The sequence below is a fragment of the Myotis myotis genome, unplaced genomic scaffold, assembly GCF_014108235.1.
Source record: "Myotis myotis isolate mMyoMyo1 unplaced genomic scaffold, mMyoMyo1.p scaffold_m19_p_1, whole genome shotgun sequence".
NCBI lineage: Eukaryota > Metazoa > Chordata > Mammalia > Chiroptera > Vespertilionidae > Myotis > Myotis myotis.
This window is the reverse complement of record NW_023416313.1, coordinates 40,334,114-40,354,004: the sequence shown is the minus strand read 5'-3', so window position 1 is coordinate 40,354,004 and position 19,891 is coordinate 40,334,114.

Sequence of the window (19,891 nt, the reverse complement as noted above, 5' to 3'; positions counted from 1 at the left end):
GGGAATCATTTTAAAATCCTGATTTCTGGGCCTCATCCTCCGGAAATTCTGTTTCTTTGTTTCTAATGTTGTGGCCCCACCCCATAACAAAGAAACAGAATTTCCGGAGGATGAGGCCCAGAAATCAGGATTTTAAAAAGATTCCCAGGTGATTCTAATGTGCAGCTAAGGTTGAGAACCACTGCCCTAAGGTATCTTCCTTTTTAGAAGGAAAATTCGTCATTTAGAATAAATTTTCACATGACTTGTGCTGATGTTGTTATTGGTGATGTTATTTCTGAATCACATAGTATCCATCCATCCTTTATTAATCACAAATTCAAAATGTTGTATCAAAATTACTTCAAGATACAGTATTTCCAAATGAAGGAAAGGAGAAAAATGAACTAAACTTAAAACTGTAACAGATCCCACAGGAACTAGCTAGGAACTCCAGTTGATGATTTACTCTAAAATAAATTAGTTGTATTTTATGGAATATTAGTTTGATATACAGAAAACAGGAAAAGTTCCACTTGGTTCAACCATTCCAAGCTCTTTAAACATATCTAATCAGGCAAGGGGTATGTTGAGATCTTGTCCTTCTTGTTTTGTTGTGTGAATTTGGATTTTCACCTGGCATTAGCCTCTATAGCAGACCTGTGTGACCAAAGGGAAGTTATAGGCCTGGAGTCTACTATATGGTCCTAATCCAGCCGTGGGCAAACTACGACCCGCGGGCCGGATCCGGCCCGTTTGAAATGAATAAAACTAAAAAAAAAAAAAAAAAAAAAAAAGACCGTACCCTTTTATGTAATGATGTTTACTTTGAATTTATATTAGTTCACACAAGCACTCCATCCATGCTTTTGTTCCGGCTCTCCGGTCCAGTTTAAGAACCCATTGTGTCTCTTGAGTCAAAAAGTTTGCCCACCCCTGTGACCTAATCCATACTGTCACAAATCCTTAAATAGCCCGGCTGGTGTGGCTCAGTAGTTGAGTGTTGAGCTAGGAACCAGGAGATCACGGTTTGATTCCCAGTCAGGACGTATGCCTGGGTTGCAGGCTGCTCTCCAGTGGGGTGCGTGTAGGAGTCAGCTGTGATCAATGTTTCTCTCTCATCTTTGATGGTTCTCTCTCTCCCTCTCCTTTCCTCTCTGAAATCAATAAAATATATATATATATTTATATTTTAAAATTCATAAATAGCAAAATTAAAACCACCAGATCAATGGAATAGAATTTAGATAGAATTTAGTAAGTGTTTACTATGCATATCAGAACATTTCTTTCTTTTTTAAAAAAATATATTTTATTGATATTTTTACAGAGAGGAAGGGAGAAGGGTAGAGAGTCAGAAACATCGATGAGAGAGAAACATCGAGCAGCTGCCTCCTGCACACCTCCTACTGGGGATGTGCCTGCAACCAAGGTACATGCCCTTGACCGTAATCGAACCCAGGACCCTTCAGTCCGCAGGCCAATGCTCTATCCACTGAGCCAAACCGGTTAGGGCCAGAACATTTCTTGAACTAGGAGTTCTCAAGCCAACCATGGAATGAGGTTCACAGGTAAAATTGTTATAGGACAACTTGTACAGTGAAAATACAGAAGCTGTTTACTCTTTACAATGACGGATTACAGCATTAGAGTTTTCCTAGGAACAGGGGATTGTTTAAAAGTGGTTACCTCATGCCAATTTACCCCATGGAGAAAAAGCTCAAGTTGTGTTTATAATTTTCTGAGCATTCATGAACTAAGCTGTTTCACTCATGTTTATGAAATAAGCTAGATTTAATTTGCTTACGTGGCTGAAATGGTTTGTCTGCTCGGGAAATTTTCAAGTCTCCATGTTGTATTTAATTTTAACAACACACTGACACTTGTCTCACTTTTCTGTTTCCCTTTTTGTTCCTCATTGATAATAGAGCCTTGCTCTGAACCCAGGCCTTCTTTATTTGGTCCTGAGGCCTGACTGTCTCAGGCTATCTTTCCCCCATGCCTTATAGTCCCAAACTACTTTCATTTAGGCTGCAGCTTTATCTCATAGTTATTCTTTGGATCACCATGATTAATAATACTGCCACTCATCTTACTTCTAGTCTTGTCTGCCAGCCATAATGTCTGTTACTCTCTACCATATTAAACCTATTGGATGTAAATCAAGCACACACAAAAAATCAATCAAAGATGTAAAATCAAAAAGGGACCAAAGGGAATTATGATTTTTACAGTTTAAAGCCCAAGAATTTTTTCAGTTCCTAAAATCTCAATTATTTCTATTTATGAGTTTTTCTCCCATTTGCTTGTCTAAATGAGACATCTCAGAATGCTTCTTAGTAAAGTAGTATCTAGAACTCTTATTTGTTATATTTATATGAAAATATTAATTCCAGAACCCCTCTTCACAGTACTAATATTTCGTTAGAGACTGATATGTGATGCAAATTTTTCCCCAAAACTATTTTTACATAGCCCATATATAATATAATATAATTCTTATGGCAAATCTGATACATATAACAACTTCAGCATGTTATATGACTTTTGTTTTAAACAAATAATATAAATAGTTTGTGGATAAAATCTACTTCCCTACATTTACAAATGTAACATATATATATATATATATATATATATATATATATACACACACATACACAATTTGGTCTCACAACTATTAATAGAAAAAAGTCATAAATATAAGATGCAACGATATTGGAATTTTATTTTACATTAATAGATGAGGAAAAAAATCTGCAAGCTTTCATCTATTCACTTATGCATGCTTTTGAAATATATTTATTTAGGACCTATTATTTGGTAATATGGAGCAAAAGAAATCCATAGTCCCAGTGTTGCACTTTTTAATCTAGAGCTCTGACCACAGAACATCTGCTACTGTATTTGTAGCCATAATTAGTTCTGATCTTTTGGTCAAAGGCTATCTTATGATTACTTTTGGCTATAAGTAAATATTTATCCTTTGACACCACCATTCTTATAATTATGGCCCAAAGTTGTTTTATACTTTCTAACACATTTACAATTTCTACCCATATTACGTAAGTATCTTGCAACCTATAAAATATTAAAAATAGAAAAGTATGTCTACTAGCAATTCATTCTCAAGAACACCCTTACTATCAGTTTTTGGTTTTGTCTGTTGAGCATATTTCATTTACAGAAATGTTTTTATGAATGCATTTTTACTTTTAATAATTCAAAAAGAGAAAAAAATTAAGATTTCTATTTGAAGATTCACCTTAATTTGACAGGTAATTTTAAACTGTGGCTAGCCAAGTAATTCTAGAGTACTGATAATTATTACATGGAATATATAGTCAGGAACCACATAATGATATTTAGGTCAGTGATGGACTGTATATACAATGGTGGTCCCAAAAGATTATAATGAAGCTGAAAAACTCATATCTCCTAGGGCCATCATAGCCATTGTAATGTAGCATAATGCATTGCTCACGTGCTTGTGGTGATGCTGGAATAAACAAACCTACTGTGCTTGGTGTTGTATAAAAATATGGTATACTACATTTTTATTGTCCTTCTCTCTGTTTAGATATGTTTAGATACACAAATACGTACCATTGTGTTACAATTGTCTACAGCATTCAGTTCAGAAACACTGTCCAGGTTTGTAGCCTAGGAGCAATAGGCTATACCAGTGATCGGCAAACTGCGGCTCGCGAGCCACATGCGGCTCCTTGGCCCCTTGAGTGTGGCCACGAAGTTTCGATCGCACTGTACATGCGCGCCTGCACGTGGTATTTTGTGGAAGAGCCACCCTCAAGGGGCCACAGTTTGCCAACCAGTGGGCTGCACCATACAGCCTAGGTGTGTAGAAGGTTTATGCCAGTGCAGGCTGTGGTGTTCACACAGGGATGAAATCACAGAGCATTACATTTCTCAGGATAGATCTATCCCGGTCGTTAAGTGATGAATGACTGTATGTATATATGTACATAAATGAAAAAAAATTATTAGATATGACTAGGCAGTAACTAATTTTCTATGGAGACTTCTCAACAAGTAATTTTATGAAGTATTCTTTTTAAAATTAAATTAGCAAATAGTCATTGCAATTTTCTAACAGCACCTCATAAAGATTTCACAAAAATATTTTAGATGAAAATGCTCTATTTTAGCCTATTAAATGAAAGATAGCGGAGAATATTTCTGTATCATAACATTTCACAATAAATATAACATAAATCAATGATATTGATCTGCTCTTAGATCTTTGTATTAAAATGGGGGAATATATAACCTCACCTCTATTTTCTTAAGTTGTAAAAATTACAATGTTTTGCATCACGAGAAACATACTAACTTCCTTTCTCTTTTGTTATAAAATCTGTTTTGTAGCACTAGGGAGGCTACTCTCATTTACATGTTAATTGAAAAGAAAACAGTGGAAAAATGTTAGTATGATGATAAAAAAAAAAAAGAAGCCCATTCATCCCACCTAAACTCGGGTGTCATTTGTTCATTCCTGTTAGATAGGAAAATGACAAGGCCATCCAATTAATTACTCACATAGATTGCAATTTTGTAGCTATATACTGGCAAAAATGAGAAATTTATTAATCAATGAAGATGAAATGAATCATAAGCTCCCCTGCCCGCTACACACAATTTAAAGTTTTGTCTGATATGAGCTGAGATTTTTTTTTATAGATTGAAGATGCAGAAGCTCATTTATTTAGTCAGATTTCGTTCATTAAATTGTTTTCATCCATCCCTGTTGCTATGAAATCAAACTACTCTGAATATAATCATGTTCAGTTTTTAAGAGAGCAGGCTTATTACCCCTAAAGAATGGCTAGAATGCTGAAAACAATTTTTGATATGTCTATAAATCCCTTGTTCTTAGTATAATTGAAAAAATACTATTTATAAAGTAGAAGGAACAATATTCATATATTTAATCATATTGAAAGAAATTCTGGTGAAAATAATGGTAATGTTTTCTATCTAATAAATTTGTGATTGTGGATGAAGTAGTCTAGCTAATTGTTGGCTAAACAAAGCACCTATCAATTTTTTTGGTGGGAAAATATATTTGTAAGAACATACTTGACATACTTAATTCAGGTTGATTGTTCTTCTAAACTCCTGCATACTCTTTATTTTGAGATAGACTTACAAATGTTTTCCATTAAAATCTGTAGGGTTCTGTGCCTGATTGTAACAGTAATTTCAATATTACATCAAAATAATTAAGTGACATATGTATGACTCATCCTAAATTTATGATAGAAACCATTGTGACTTAGAAAGGGGACAAATAGGAAAATACCAGATCATTCTATCATACTGAAGGTAATATTATTAAGCAAACTATATAAAAAAAACAAGGTGTAAGGATAATATTAGTGGTCAGGAGATAAAACTTAAATAGTAATATTTCTATCTCTGGAACTTCATAAAATATATTAACATCGAGTAAGTCTATAAATAGCTTTTGGAGGTTTTCATTGAGCCAATTAGAAACATCCCCACAAGCTAGGCCTCTGAACAGAGTTTTAGAATTTAACAGTAAGAAAAAAAGTGAAGTCAGTAGCCAATCATTTCTATATCCTGGAAAAATTGTTCCTATTGTGCCAAATCTTGAAGGCAAAGTGTGAGCTCTCCATATAGTACCAATGCCTAAAGATATTCTCTAAGAAATGTGTCAACTCTCATGACCCCTACTCCTTCACCTCCATTGTGTATCCGTGCAGATCTTAATGGATTCCCCTTATTTCAACTCCCAGACTGCTTGAAGTCCACCAGCTCCCCTTTGATATTTCTGTGCTACCCGTAGGTTTAAAATAATTGTTCTCCTGGCCCAGTACTGGTAAGCCTGTGAGGTTAATATCTGTCTTCATAAATGCATGGTAAAGTATTGCTTTATCCTTGAAGGCTTTGCCGGCAATTGGGATAATACACCCTGTTTCATTGCACAATTGTTTCTAAAACCTTTTCTTACTCCTTGGTTTTTAGCCTGTGGAGCAGCATATAAAAAACTATGTCTATTATCACAACATAACTCTCATCTATCCATCCATCCACCCATCCACCCATCTATTCATCTATCCATCTATACATTATGTTAATATTTGTTGACCATCTACTGTATGTTAGGTGATGTTCTCTTCATAGGGGCTACAACATTACACAAAAAAGATCAAGTTCTGGCCATCCTGGGTCTCACCTTGAGGAGGGGTAAAGGATAGCAAATAAGGCATGTGTGATATGCAGTTATGTGATTCCTGGTAATATGAATAGGGATTCTTGGGTGTGTCTAAGAGGGTGATTTGTGAGAGTCTCTATAACAAAGTCACAGTGGAGCAGATGAGCAGAGAGAAGTGTGGGAGTGAGCATCTACAGTGCATGGAGAGGGTTTCAGAGAGAGGAAAGGACAAGTGCAGAGGCCTGGAACTCAGAGCCTGCTTGATGTGACCCCTGCCCAGAACGGAAACAAATATCACTGGAAGAGAATAAGCAACAGGGGAAAAAAGGTTAAAAATAAAGTCATAGAGCTGTGTATGTGGTGGGAAGGTCTCATGTAGCTTTGTGGATCACTGTAAAGACTAACTCACAATGTAAGTAAGATAGGAAGCCATTACAGTGCTGTTGCTATGCTTTCACTTTGTTTTAAAGATCTCTGACTGATATGTGGCTGTATGTTGGAAGCAAGGAGAACAGTTAAGAGAATACTAAAATAATCCAGGAGACAAATAACCTTGGTTTGTACCAGAATGCAGGAAGTCATTGGAGAGTGTGTGTATGTGAATGTATGTGTGTGTCTATAAACTTTTGAAGGAAATATTTATTGGCTATCATGATGATTTTCATGTGGGGTAAAAGGGAATATAGTCAAAGATAGCTCCAATTTGCATGAGTGTATTTTTGGGTTTATATGTGTGTGAATGTGTGTGCCATAGTAACTAGTCAATGCAGTTTCCATCAACTGATATGGCAGATTGAGAGAGAGCAGCTTTACAGAAAGAGTACCTGCTTTAGGGGATTTATTAAGTTCAATGTAAATGGAGATATCATATTTGCAGTTTGACACATAAACCTGGGTTTGAAGAGAGATTCTAAGTTGAAGGCTCACCTTTTGAAATCTGTGGCATGTTCATGGTATTTTCAATGACGAGATTCAATAAATTCAGTGTTGAATGCAAATAAAACAAGAGAATGACCTCTTCCTTTGCTCTAGACATTTCTAACATTTAGAGACCAAGATCTGAGAAGTTGGATAATAACCTACAGAAGAAACTGAGTAAAAGTGACTCATGAGATAGGAAGAAAACAAAGAGACTGGTGTTTCTGAAATCACATGAAGAAAGTTTATCAAGGAGGGAGTGATAAACTCTGTCAAATGCTGCTGACACTTCCAGTCAAATGAGTGCTAAACGGTTTGCATTGGACTTGACAATATAGAGGGCATTTGTGAAGAATAGACATGAAAGTCTGATCAGAAGGAAAGAGAGAGAGAGAGAGAGAGAGAGAGAGAGGGAGAGAGAGAGAGAGAGAGAGAGAGAGAGAGAGAGAGAGAGATATTCCTTTTCTCTAGTGGTTCTCAAACTTCCTAATGCTGCAACCCTTTAATACAGTTCCTCATGTTGTGGTGACCCCCAATTTCATTGTTACAAATTGAACACAATTAAAGCATAGTGATGAATCACAAAAACAATATGTAATTATATATGTGTTTTCCGATGGTCTTAGGCGACCCCTGTGAAAGGGTCGTTCGACCCCCAAAGGGGTCGCGACCCACAGGTTGAGAACCGCTGCTCTAGACTGTTACCATTCTTTTTTTAAATTTTTATTGTTGAGATTATTACAGATGTCCCTTTCCCCCCTGCCATAGCTCCCCTCCACCCAGTTCCCACCCCACCCCAGACCCTGGCCATACAACTGTCTGTGTCCATAGGTACTGCATACATGCATATAAGATCTTTGTCTAATTTCTTCCTGCAACTCACAACACCTCCTTCTCTCTGAAAATTGCCAGGCTGTTCCATTTCCATGCCCCTGATTCAATTCCATTCACCAGTTTATTCTGTTCATCAGACATTTTATTCATTTGATTTTTAGATTCACTTGTTTATAGATATGTATTTATTGTCACTTTGTTGTTCATAATTTTCTTCTTCTTCTTCTTCTTCTTCTTCTTCTTCTTCTTCTTCTTCTTCTTCTTCTTCTTTCTTCTTCTTCTTTTTCTTTATCCTCCTCCTCCTCCTTCTTCTTCTTCTAAAAATCATTCAGCATTTCCTATAATACTGCTTTGGTTGTGGTGAACTCCTTTAGCTTTTTCTTGTCTGTGAAGCTCTTTATCTGACCTTCAATTCTAAATGATAGCTTTGCTGGGTAGAGTATTCTTGGTTGTAGGTTTGTGCTATTCATCACTTTGAATATTTCTTGCCACTCCCTTCTGGCCTGCATAGTTTCTGTTGAGAAATCAGGTGACAGTCATATAGGTACTCCCTTGTAGGTAACTAACTGTTTTTCTCTTGCTGCTCTTAATATTCTTTCTTTGTGTTTTGCCCTTGGCATTTTAATTATGATGTGTCTTGGTGTGATCTTTTTTGGATTCCTCTTGTTTGGGGTTCTCTGTGCTCCCTGGACTTGTAAGTCTATTTCTTTCACTAGGTAGGGGAAGTTTTCTGTCATTATTTCTTCAAAGAGGTTTTCAGTATCTTGCTCTCTCTCTTCTTCTGGCACCTCCATAATTCAGATGTTGGTACGCTTGAAGTTGTCCCAGAGGCTTCTTACAGTGTCTTCATATTTTTGGATTTTTTTTTTCTTTTAGCTCTTCCTGTTGGGTGTTTTTTGCTTCCTCGGATTTCAAATCATTGAGTTGATTCTTGGGATCCTCTAGTCTACTATTGAATCCCTGTATATTATTCTTTATTTCAGTCAGTATATGCTGAATTTCTGACTGGTCCTTTTCCATTTTTTGGCATTCTCACTAAGATCCTTGAAGGTCTCACTAAGTTCCTCGGAGATTTCTAGAAGATTCTTGAGTTTTGAACTTTATATTCAGTATTTTGCTTTAATCCATTTATTTCATTTGTGACATGTTTCTTTGTTTCTGCATCTTGGCTGCTTCCCTGTGTTTGTTTCTATGTATTGGGTATCTGCTAAGTCTCCTTGAGTTGATAGAGTGGCCTTGTATAGTAGGTGTCCTATGGGGACCAGTGGCTCAGCCTCCCCAGTCACCTGAGGTGGACACTCTTGGTGCACCCCTTTGTGGGCTGTATGCACAGTTTTGTTGTAGTTGAGCCTTGATTGCTGTTGGTGTCAATGTGAGAAATGGACCTCCAGGCCAATTGGCTGTGGGGACCAGCTATGACTACAGTGGGAGAGCTGCTGTGCAGAAGACACCTGTATGGAGCAGGACTTGCTTCAGTGGGGCTTTGGTGCTCACTGAGTCTGCCCCTTGAGTGTGTCACTTATGGATGTGAAGAGTTGTAATATGGTATGGTCTCACACTGACCTCTGGGTACACTGGCTCTTGGATCTCCAAGGAGGTGCAAAGTCAGCAACTGCCTGGGGCCACCCAGCAGGAGCTACAGAGAGATCTGCAGATTCTTCCTCTTTGTATAGGGTTTGGAAGTGCCCAGATGAGGCCCAGCTGTGAAGCAAGGCAGGCTGGTGCTAGTGCTCGCCTTGGGCCTTTTATTGATAGTTTTGGGGCTCCCTGACCCAGCTGCAGCTTGTTTGACAGGTTTTAGGTTGAGAAAGGACAGGCCATTCATATGCAAAAGCCACTGCATATAGCTTGGCTGGGGTTGTAAATTGGGTGGGGCGGGGTCTCAGGTAACCATCAGGGTGGAGCAAACAGAAATGGCTGCCATTCAGCCCTGCACTGGGGAGGTCCCAGCATGGGAACAAGCCCTGCACTGGGGAGGTCCCAGCATGGGAGCACCACTGTCTGGAAGGAAGCTGTCCCCCACATTCCTGCCCCGATGTCATACAGTCCAGTTTCTCCCCATATGTGTCTGAGTCCCCCAGAGCTTTGCCCTTCACTGGAGCTCAGAGGAAGTGGGAGCTTGTAAGTTCAATTTACAGTGCTGGCCTTTTAAGAGGAGCAGCTGGGTCTCCAGTAGCCTCTGTGTCACTGATCCTCAATCCGCACGGGTTTTTACAGTCCTTAGTTCTTACTGCCTATAGCGACTTATTTCCCCAGCTCTGGGACCCTGGGCTGGGGGATCTGGTGTGGGGCTGGTACTCCTTGCTCCTCCAGTCGGCCTCCAAAGAGGTGATCACCCTCCTGATTATAAAAGCAGCACACCCGGGTACCAGACCAGCCCATTCTGAGCCTCTGCACCTCCTACCAGTCTCAATGCTCTTTCTTCTTTACCTCTCTAGTTGTGGTACTTCCATTCAGCCAACTTTCCCATGATTCTGGATGATAGTTGTTCTGTATTTTAGTTGTAATTTTGATGGGGTTGTGGGAGGCAGCAAGTACAGGTGTTTACCTATGCCGCTATCTTGGTTCCTCCTCTGTTACCATTCTTAATGCAATGTTATTTTAAGGCTTGATTGAAGCAATACTATTTCCCACCCCTGATTGACTTTGCATATATGTAATTTTCCTAATTTAATTGATAGACTTTAGATCAATCCTAAGACTTTTCCTTCTGGCTTTATACAATAAAATTCTCAATCACTTCACTTTTAGTTCAAATTAAAGTTATTTTAGTGATTAAAACAGCTACCCATGTGTAATAATTAATTATATAGGTTAACTTTGGTTGGTCATGATACCCAGAAACTACCAATCTAGATGTTTTTTTCTGTGAAGGTATTTTTAAGATAAGATTAACATTTAAATTCATGGACTTTGAGTAAAGCAGACTACCTCTGATTATATGGGTGGGCGTCACAGCAATCAGTTGAAGTCTTTAACACAAAAATGATAGTTCTCTGGAGGAAGAGAAACTGCAACTCTTCCTGGGGTCTACAGCCTACTGGCTTAGCCTGCAGATTTTGGATTTCTCAGCCCCATGATTATATGAGGTAATTTCTAAAAATCTCTCTCCTGATAGATAGATGATAGATAGATTGATTGATAGATAGATAATAGTTAGACATAAATATATATATATATACACATTACATACACACACATCCTATGCTCTGTTTCTCTAAAGAATTCTGGCTACTACAGAATAAGCAAACTCTGAATTCCATTTCAAGTGAAATTTTCATTCTCTTTTTTCCCTTGCCTGTTCCATTCTGGACACCTGAAATGGGTATAATTGTTTTTTTCTCTAATTTCCACCACTCTTATGTTTCTTTTTCTCGAAAGTTCTCCAGCTCACTAAGCATGGCTAATGATTCTTTCAGTGTTGGAGCAGTGGCCTGGCCAGGTCCCGGTTGACCAGTACTGTCATGATCTGTCACTGATGTTCCCTAAATTTAGTAGGTAATCAGACTCTATCACTTGTGGAAAGATTTGTGAACTTTCAGAAGCTGTCCTCCACTGGGGATCCCTCACCTGTATTTCGCTTAAGGGAAGTTAATTTTTAACCTGATGGCCACTTAAAATTCCTCCCCTATCTCTTCTGATATGCTTCCTCAAGGGGGCATTTAAAAATAGCTCCCTCAGCAAAATCCTCTTTTTTACTCGTGAGATACGGCTTAAGCATTCTTTGTCCCAACACACTCTAGGAGCTGTCATCATGAATGTACCTTTTATGACACTCTCTTCAAGTCCTCATGACCCCTCCTGGTTCAGTAAGCAGACTGCAGCAGACGAATAGCAAGTTCTCTTTGTCTTTTCATAAAGCCCCTTGGACTAGACTTGATGTTAAATTAAAAATAATTCTGTTCCTTTTCCCATTGTGAGAAAAGATAATATATCACAGAGATGTGACATTTGCCAAAGAAATTCTAACATTCAATTTACTAAGGTTTTAATTTACATAATTTTATATCCACAATATGAATGAGCCACTTGTGTTACAAAATATCATTGTTAAATTAAAATGAAGCAACATGTTTTCTTTTTATAATGTGTTTCTTCTGTGTACCTCAGAATTATAAATTCTAATTATAATGCTATAATATGTAATTTTAAATATAAATATTTATCTGATTCTTTGTATTCCAAATAAGAATACTGATTACAGAGTACTATTTGTTTTTTGGTGTATATGTGTGTGTTTACTTCCACTTTTAAATTTGGTCATTTCTGGTTTAACATTAGTCTCCTTTATTTCTTTAGAGTTTAATTATGTAATTCCATCAACCATTTTGAAGAAAAGTACATAAATACATAATGAGGATAAACTTATGTAATTTAGCAATTGTGTAAGGATCCTGGCAGTTTATGCATAGGACCTGAAATATGAATGAACAATGATGAGTGACTTTATGGCCACTCAAACTTAGAGAATGAAAGAGGGACTTGGGCATAAGGAAGTTTATAAAAAGAATGAATTTTTTGCCCTAGCCGGTTTGGTTCAGTGGATAGAATGTCGGCCTTCGCTGAAGGGTCCCGAGTTTGATTTTCGTCAATGGCAGATGCCCAGATTGCGGGCTCAGTAGGGGGCGTGCACGAGACAGCCAATCAATGATTCTCTCTCATCATTAAAGTTTCTATCTCTCCCTCTCCCTTCCTCTCTGAAATCAATAAAAATATACACTTAAAAAAAGAACGAATTTTTGAGACATTAATAATAAATGAAAAATGAATTTCTGTTAAAAACTAAAATATACATTTCTCTTTTTGAGTGCTAGAATAGATACTTCCTTTCTAAGAAGTTTTCATAAAACATTTTTGAAAGGACTTTGTAAGAGGGTGTTGTTGGTACCTACATTCACTTAATCATATTATCTTTATTTCTGTGTTAAGATTATGATGGAAAAAATTCTCAACTGGAAATAAAATCATTAATATATGCATTATGAGCATGAGCAATTCTTTAAAAATATGCAATTAGTACTTCTCACAGCCTGTGTTTTCATCAGACTGTAATCAGATGCCTTGTCTTCTAAACTTACCCAGAAGATAACCTGTTTGTCAAAGAGTAGAAGAAGGACAAGGAATAAATTTCTTTAGTAAAATTGTACAAAGATAAAAAAACATTTATATATAAAATTAGTGTATCGATTTATTTGGCTTAACTTTAAAGCAAAGGGTATTTTGCTGCCTATGCTACCATCATTACTGTTAAGATATAAACTGACAGTCTATTTTATTTTTCTTCAAAGTAATCTATCCCTCTCTCTTTTTCTTTCAGGTTGCTTTTATTTGGTTCTGAAGTTTCACTAAGATATATTTGGCTGTAAATTTTTTTTTTAATTCATCACTTTTGGGAATCTCTTGGTTAACAAACTGTGAGACTTGGTATCATTCAGAACAGAAATAAATCAAATAGAAACTAGAAAGATAATAAAAAAGCTCAACAAAACTAAGAATTTTTTTCCTAAAAAAAGATAAAAGTGACAAATCTTTAGCTAGGCCAAGAAAAAAAGAGAAGACTCAAAAATAAAAATGAAAAGGGAAACATTACAACTAATACAGAAATATAAAGGATCATAAGAGACTATTATGGGCAATTATACACCAACAAATTGGGTAAAACCCTCCCCCCCCCCAAAAAAAAAACCTCCTAGACACATACAACCTACTAAGACTGAATCACAAATAAATAAATTTAAAAATCCAAACAGATCAATAATGAGTAGAGAGACTGAAGCAGCACAAAGAAATCTCCCAAAAACAAAAAATCAGGAATAGGTGTCTTCTAGAAACTAATGCCAATCCTTCACACACTCTTCTAACAAATTGAATAGGAAAAAATAATTCCAAACTCATTTTACAAAGCCAGTTTTACCTTGATACCAAAACCATGTAAAGAACTACAAGGAAAGCAAACTATTGGCCAATATGCCTGATGAATATAAATGCAAAAACCTTCAGGCTGGCCCAAGATGCTGGTGCCTTGTGCTTTTCTAAATCCCTGCCTTTGTTCTTTGTGAGTCCTCAGAAGATCAGTGTGTGCAGAGTCCAGTTAGTGCCCCAAAGGAGGGGAAATCCAACATGCACACGCAGGCTCCCAGAGGACTAATCGCCTGCCCTGTCAGCTCCCAGACACAGGCTAATTGGAAGCCTGACTGTTAGGCAGCAACTGTGAAAATCCAGGACATCAGATATGCAGTCTAGCTTCTCTGAGGGAGGAGCAGGGAGCTGGGTGTTTTTGCCTACTAGCTCTGTGCTAAGCCTGGGGAATAGCCACTAGAAGTGCTTATGTGTCCATATAAAACCGCCTCTTTGTTTTCTGTGTCGTGGGGGACTCACAATTACAGAGCTCTGTCAGTTCCCAGAGCAGCGTGATTTGGTAATCAGTCCCTTGGGTGGCAGCCTTATTAGTTGGGGCTCTTTTCATGTGGACATGCTCCTACCAGGGAGAAGCTGAAGACTGTTTTATTACTGGGGAGCGCTTAGAAGAGAAAGCAGGGGAAGTGTCCACAGCCCTTTCAGGCTCTCAAAGGATTTAAGTCAGCTCCCAGCTGAGGGCTGATGAGAACCTGAACACTGACAGCAGCTGGGAAAGTTTGCAGTCAAACCCCACCCTGCTTGCTCTTTTTTGCCCTGGTGGTGGTGGTGGTGGTGAAGAATTTTGTATAAAGCTGCCTCTTTGTTTAATGTGGTCCCTGAGTGCTTTGCAAGTGCAGAACCACATCAGGTTGTTATCATCATAACTAGGTAGTTAATATTTAAATAGGAAGAAAGCAAAGAGGAAGCCAGACGTTATAAGCATGGTCATCTGGGCAGCTTCACCAGGAAGCTGCAACTTTACACTCCCCAGGGAATCACAGGCACATTCCCTACAAACCACTGGGGTAAGGAATATGAAGTGGGGTACACAAGGAAGGTGCTTGCCTGTAAGTCTAACCTGGGGAAAAGATAATTGCCTAGAATGGTGGAGCTGCAAGCAAATGAAATCCTGAAGGATTCATTGGTTAAACTCCTAGTGAACATCTCCAGAAAAGAATCATCTCTCTCTTGTTCCTCCTGCTTGTTTGCTCCTGCATCCTTGCACTCCCTTGCTCTGTGAAAGGGGTGCATGGCCCATGGCTCATGGCCCTTGGCCATGAAGACCCCACACACTTTGGACTACAGCTGGGAGCACAAGCTAAGCTGGCCAGATGCTGGACTGACATGGATTTTAATATGGAGCTAAGAGTCTGGGCAGTGGCTTTAATCCTAGCCCTGCTGAAGATAAGATGGGACTTCTTTCATGGCGAGATGGAGAGAGATGGGTCCTTGGAAGGGAACCCCCTTAATGTTACCTATCAGTAAAGCTTTCTGCAGCACCTTATCCTCCCATGGGGCCTCAGGAAATTCTTGTTCCTGTGGCACCCCAAGAAGCCCACGTTCATCAGTGACAGTTGGGGACACAGAGGCTGCCCCATGATAACAAGGTGATTTGGGAGCCAGTTCCTCGAGTGGCAGTCATAAAAGTTGGGATGCTAAATGTGCAGTCCAAACCCTTTTCTCCTCAGGAAGAAGCTGATGGTTGAGGGGTTCTCTTTGAGTGTGAGGCTCTTCATGGGGGGTGGGGATTATATTACTAGCCTGTCTCAGCTTTTCCTACTTTTTCCAACGTTGGTATTTTCTTAGTCACCCAATGTGTAGAAGTCACCCAACTGGTTTTTGGATTTTTCTCAGAGGGAATTGATTTATTCATGTGTGGATGTTTATTTTCTGTGTCTATGAGAGAAAAGAAAGTCAGGACCCTCCTACTCCACTTATTCTACTTTCTTGCTGGCATCTCTCTTACAGTTTATTTTTAAAAATGAGTTATCTCCAACTCAGCAAATTAAGAAAAAAAAAGAAAAGAAGAGCAATGTAATAATTAAAAGTATTATGAGAAGACAATTCAGAAAAAACATATGAATTATAAGAAAATTATTAAAATGAATAAAATATTTTCTCCAAATTTTAATTACAACACAAACCTACAGAATTTTTCAAAAAATTGATAGCATAATTCAAAAATTAATATAAGAGAAAGAAGCCAAACATACACAGGGTATACCTACAGGACAACCAAAGAGAAAGATTTTTCCTAGTTCACATTATGACTACTTATATGGCGATGGTAATAAAAAATACTGTTATAATTGTGCAGGAATGTGTAATTCTTTAGTTCATAGAATCAGGTCATCATTTATTTATACAGAAAATTCATATATACAGAGCTGTTATTACAGTGGAATAGTGGAGTATTAAATAAATGGTGTTGGATCCATTTGTTACCCATCTGGAAAAAACATGAATTTTTCATTATAACATAAAAATATCAATAACTAATGAATATCCATATCTGGAAGGCCAATTTAAAAAATCTTAGAAGGAAAGCTTTATTAATTCAGCAAATAGAAAGACTTATTAAAGATCCCAATATAATTAGGCAAATAAAAAAAAGATTACTTTGAAATTAAAAATTTATGCCTAATAAACACACTATCAAGAGCAAGATGTGACAAGTCAAAAGACTAATGAAGATATCAACAGTACACATAATCAATAAAGGATTTAAATACAATAACTATAAAGAGTCACTACAAATTATTTGAAGGTGCATTCAAATCAACAGAAAATATTAATAAAATATTGAGCTTGCTTTAATAAAAAAGAAAAACACATAAAATTTTGTGAGAATATGCTTACCCTCATCAATAATCTCAGAAATGAAAACTCAGATCACAGTAAAAATTATTTTACACACACTGTGTTGAAAAAAAAAACCTGTATGATAACATTAAGTACAGAAAAGGCTAGGCAACAAAGGCAATTTTTGACACCTCTGCTGAATGTTTAAATTCATGCAGCAACTTTGGAAAACAATTTTCACTTCACAGTACAATTGAACATGCCTGAATTTATGACACAGCCATTGTATTTCTGGGTGTTCAATGTAGGAAAATATTTTCCTGTGCATACCAAGAGTCATGGACATGCATTTTAATTGCAAATTGTTTGCAAAAGAAAAGAATTCAAAACAAAAACCAAACCCTGACAAACATAATAAAAACAGTGTCACACTTAAGTAAATTTTACTACATACGGGAAATGAAATGATATGCTCTGACAATGGCAAAGTCTAATAATTGGTGGCCATTTTTTCTATTGGAGTCACTGCTGACAACATGTGTGAATATATCTAACTCTCAAAAATGGAATGTTTGTGAGAGCATTCAAATCACAAAAGAATAAACACTGTTCATATAAATATCAAAAAGTGGCCCCCAAAACTCCACACAGTATGTTGTCTAGGGATAAATAATTAAAAATTAAGGAAAAATTAACTGAGGGAGAGAGCAAGATGCTTTTGTGGAATAGCACAAAGAGATCTTAAAATGTACAGGGTGGGGCCAAAACAGGTTTATAGTTGTGAGTACATGAAACACCGAGTTTATTCTTGATTTATTATTATTTAATTATTGTATTATTTTCTATATAAACAACTATAAACATAATTCCCCAAACCCTGCATTTTAAACAATGTTGTGTCATGTGCTATGAGATAATTCTTGCTTTTAATATAGAAAGGAGTATAGCTATGTTCTTGCTTGATGATACTTGATGATACTTGTTTTATTAATACACTTTAAACTTTAAAGCAATGTTATACATTGTATTTCATATTTATAATATATTTCAGAAATAATTGAAAGCCACATATACAATCACATGTCTAAATATGTATATCTATTTACACTATACCAATGTAAACAAACACAAACATAAATCCTTAACATATAGCTTCCATCATATAGGGAAATCTACATTTTGCTTATAACCATTTTTCACTTCTTTGCTTAGTTTCTACTGAACAAAGTTTGGAGTTGAAATACTTTTTACCAGGAAGTCATTAATTTTTTCCGAGAAAACTTGGCGTACAGCTTAGCTGTGCCCTCTATATGTTCATTAACTTGCTTAACCATCCTGGTTACAGTATCTAATTCTATTTAATAAAGATAAAACCAATTACACATGATTGCTTTGAGGGGCAGTAAACATGATTGTTTGTTTGGGGTGTATAAGACATGGCACCACAAAAAGTGTACAGATTTTATTTGCTATTTATTTTCCCACATTGGGACACCTCAGCAATGTGTATTTCTCAGCAAGCTCTATCCTTTCCTGCAGTCCATTTTGAAATTGTATTAACATATTCTGAAGCAAGAACATAGCTATTCTCCTTTCTATATTAAAAAACAAGCATTATCTCATAGCACATGACTTAGTCATTTGCTAAAGTAATGATGACACAATCAAAATATCTCAATGTGCTGGGAACATTTCCACACAGTGGATTTTTCAAAGTGCAACATGAGCTGCCACAGACAGTTGAAGATTATGATTAATGATAGTGCCTGAGAACTTATTAAAAAATGTCAGTTTATCTGTTTCATATTGGCAGTGGATCTTTAATCAAAATGTGTAGTTATAAAGTATAAAATCAGAAAAATTACGTATTTCAGTTTTTCAAAAACACAATCAGTGAAATAGAATATACATTCAAGTATGCTGTTTAAATAATATTTTTTAAAAGGAGCTTAGTTTTTTCTAATTAAATTTCAATCAGAAGAATAAGATCCTATTTTTGATAGGACTTTCCTGAAATCTCTTCAGACTTAGAATTTATAAAAAACAATATAAATGAATATTAATTGTTCTACTAATCTAAAGAGTATATCTTAAAAATATTAGCCAGACTTTTAAAAGTAGACAAAAAGTAACGTAGAATGAAATGATGATTTTGAACAGCATGCTTGTATAATGAATATGTTATTTTACTGATGTAGAACTTTAACACTTTAAGATAATACCATTATATACCATAAGACCACTAGAGATGAGCTCATAGGGGAAAGCAATTTCAAAGAGAAAATTCTGAATCTTCTGAAGCAGCCTTTACTACTAGCTTTGACTCTAAAAATACATGATCACTCTGAAAAGCCTAAGCAATCAATTTTTTAGTGCTGGGGGAATAGTTTCATGTCTCCATGTGTCCCTTACTGTGTCAGGCAGTATATTTATTTTTCTATATAGATTCTAAATTTTCATGTCAATATTTTATTCAATAAAATAACTGGATTAGAAGATAATTTGGTTTTGTCAATACAATAAGCACCAATGTTGAAAATATAAAATACTGAAGAATGACTGAGGATGAGTTTTATGATAGCAAAATTAATGTTTAGAAATGTGGTAAAAGAACTGTTATATAATTATGATGTGGATTAGGGGAAAATGAGAGGCTGGGAGATGGTGCATTAACTAGAATATGCATTGTATAATTTTTAAAACTGTTTTATAATTACTAAAACTTTTTAAATGAATTGTGACATATAAACATTTTTAAAAAAAATTTAAACTGTTGCTTTTGTGTTTGTTCTTAAAACCAGGAGGGCCTATATTCTTGTTTATCTCTCTTATTTTGGGGGGAAATTCAAGGTATCTGCTTACATTGATAATCAATAAATATTGTTATTCTATATTATTCTCTTGCATAATATAGTCTGCCAGAAAAATCAAGAAAAATATTCTAGAAACTCTTTTTAAAAACACTCAAAGGTATGAGAAAAATAATAGTTTCTAGACTAACAGTTTTTCTTTTCTGTCCACTCTGATAGCAGCAAAACAACTAATCTTAAGACTATCTTCAGCCATAGTGATTTATAAATCATTTAAACTTGTCTGCTTTGCTTCTTATGTAATTCATTTATGCATCCAATAAATATTCTTCATATGGCTCCTATACCCCTGGTAATTATTCTTGGTGTTGAAGATGCAATAAAAAATATACTAATTCCCTGTGGAGCTTACATTTGAGTGGAGGTGGGAGGGAGGTTTTAAAAATCCGTGTTT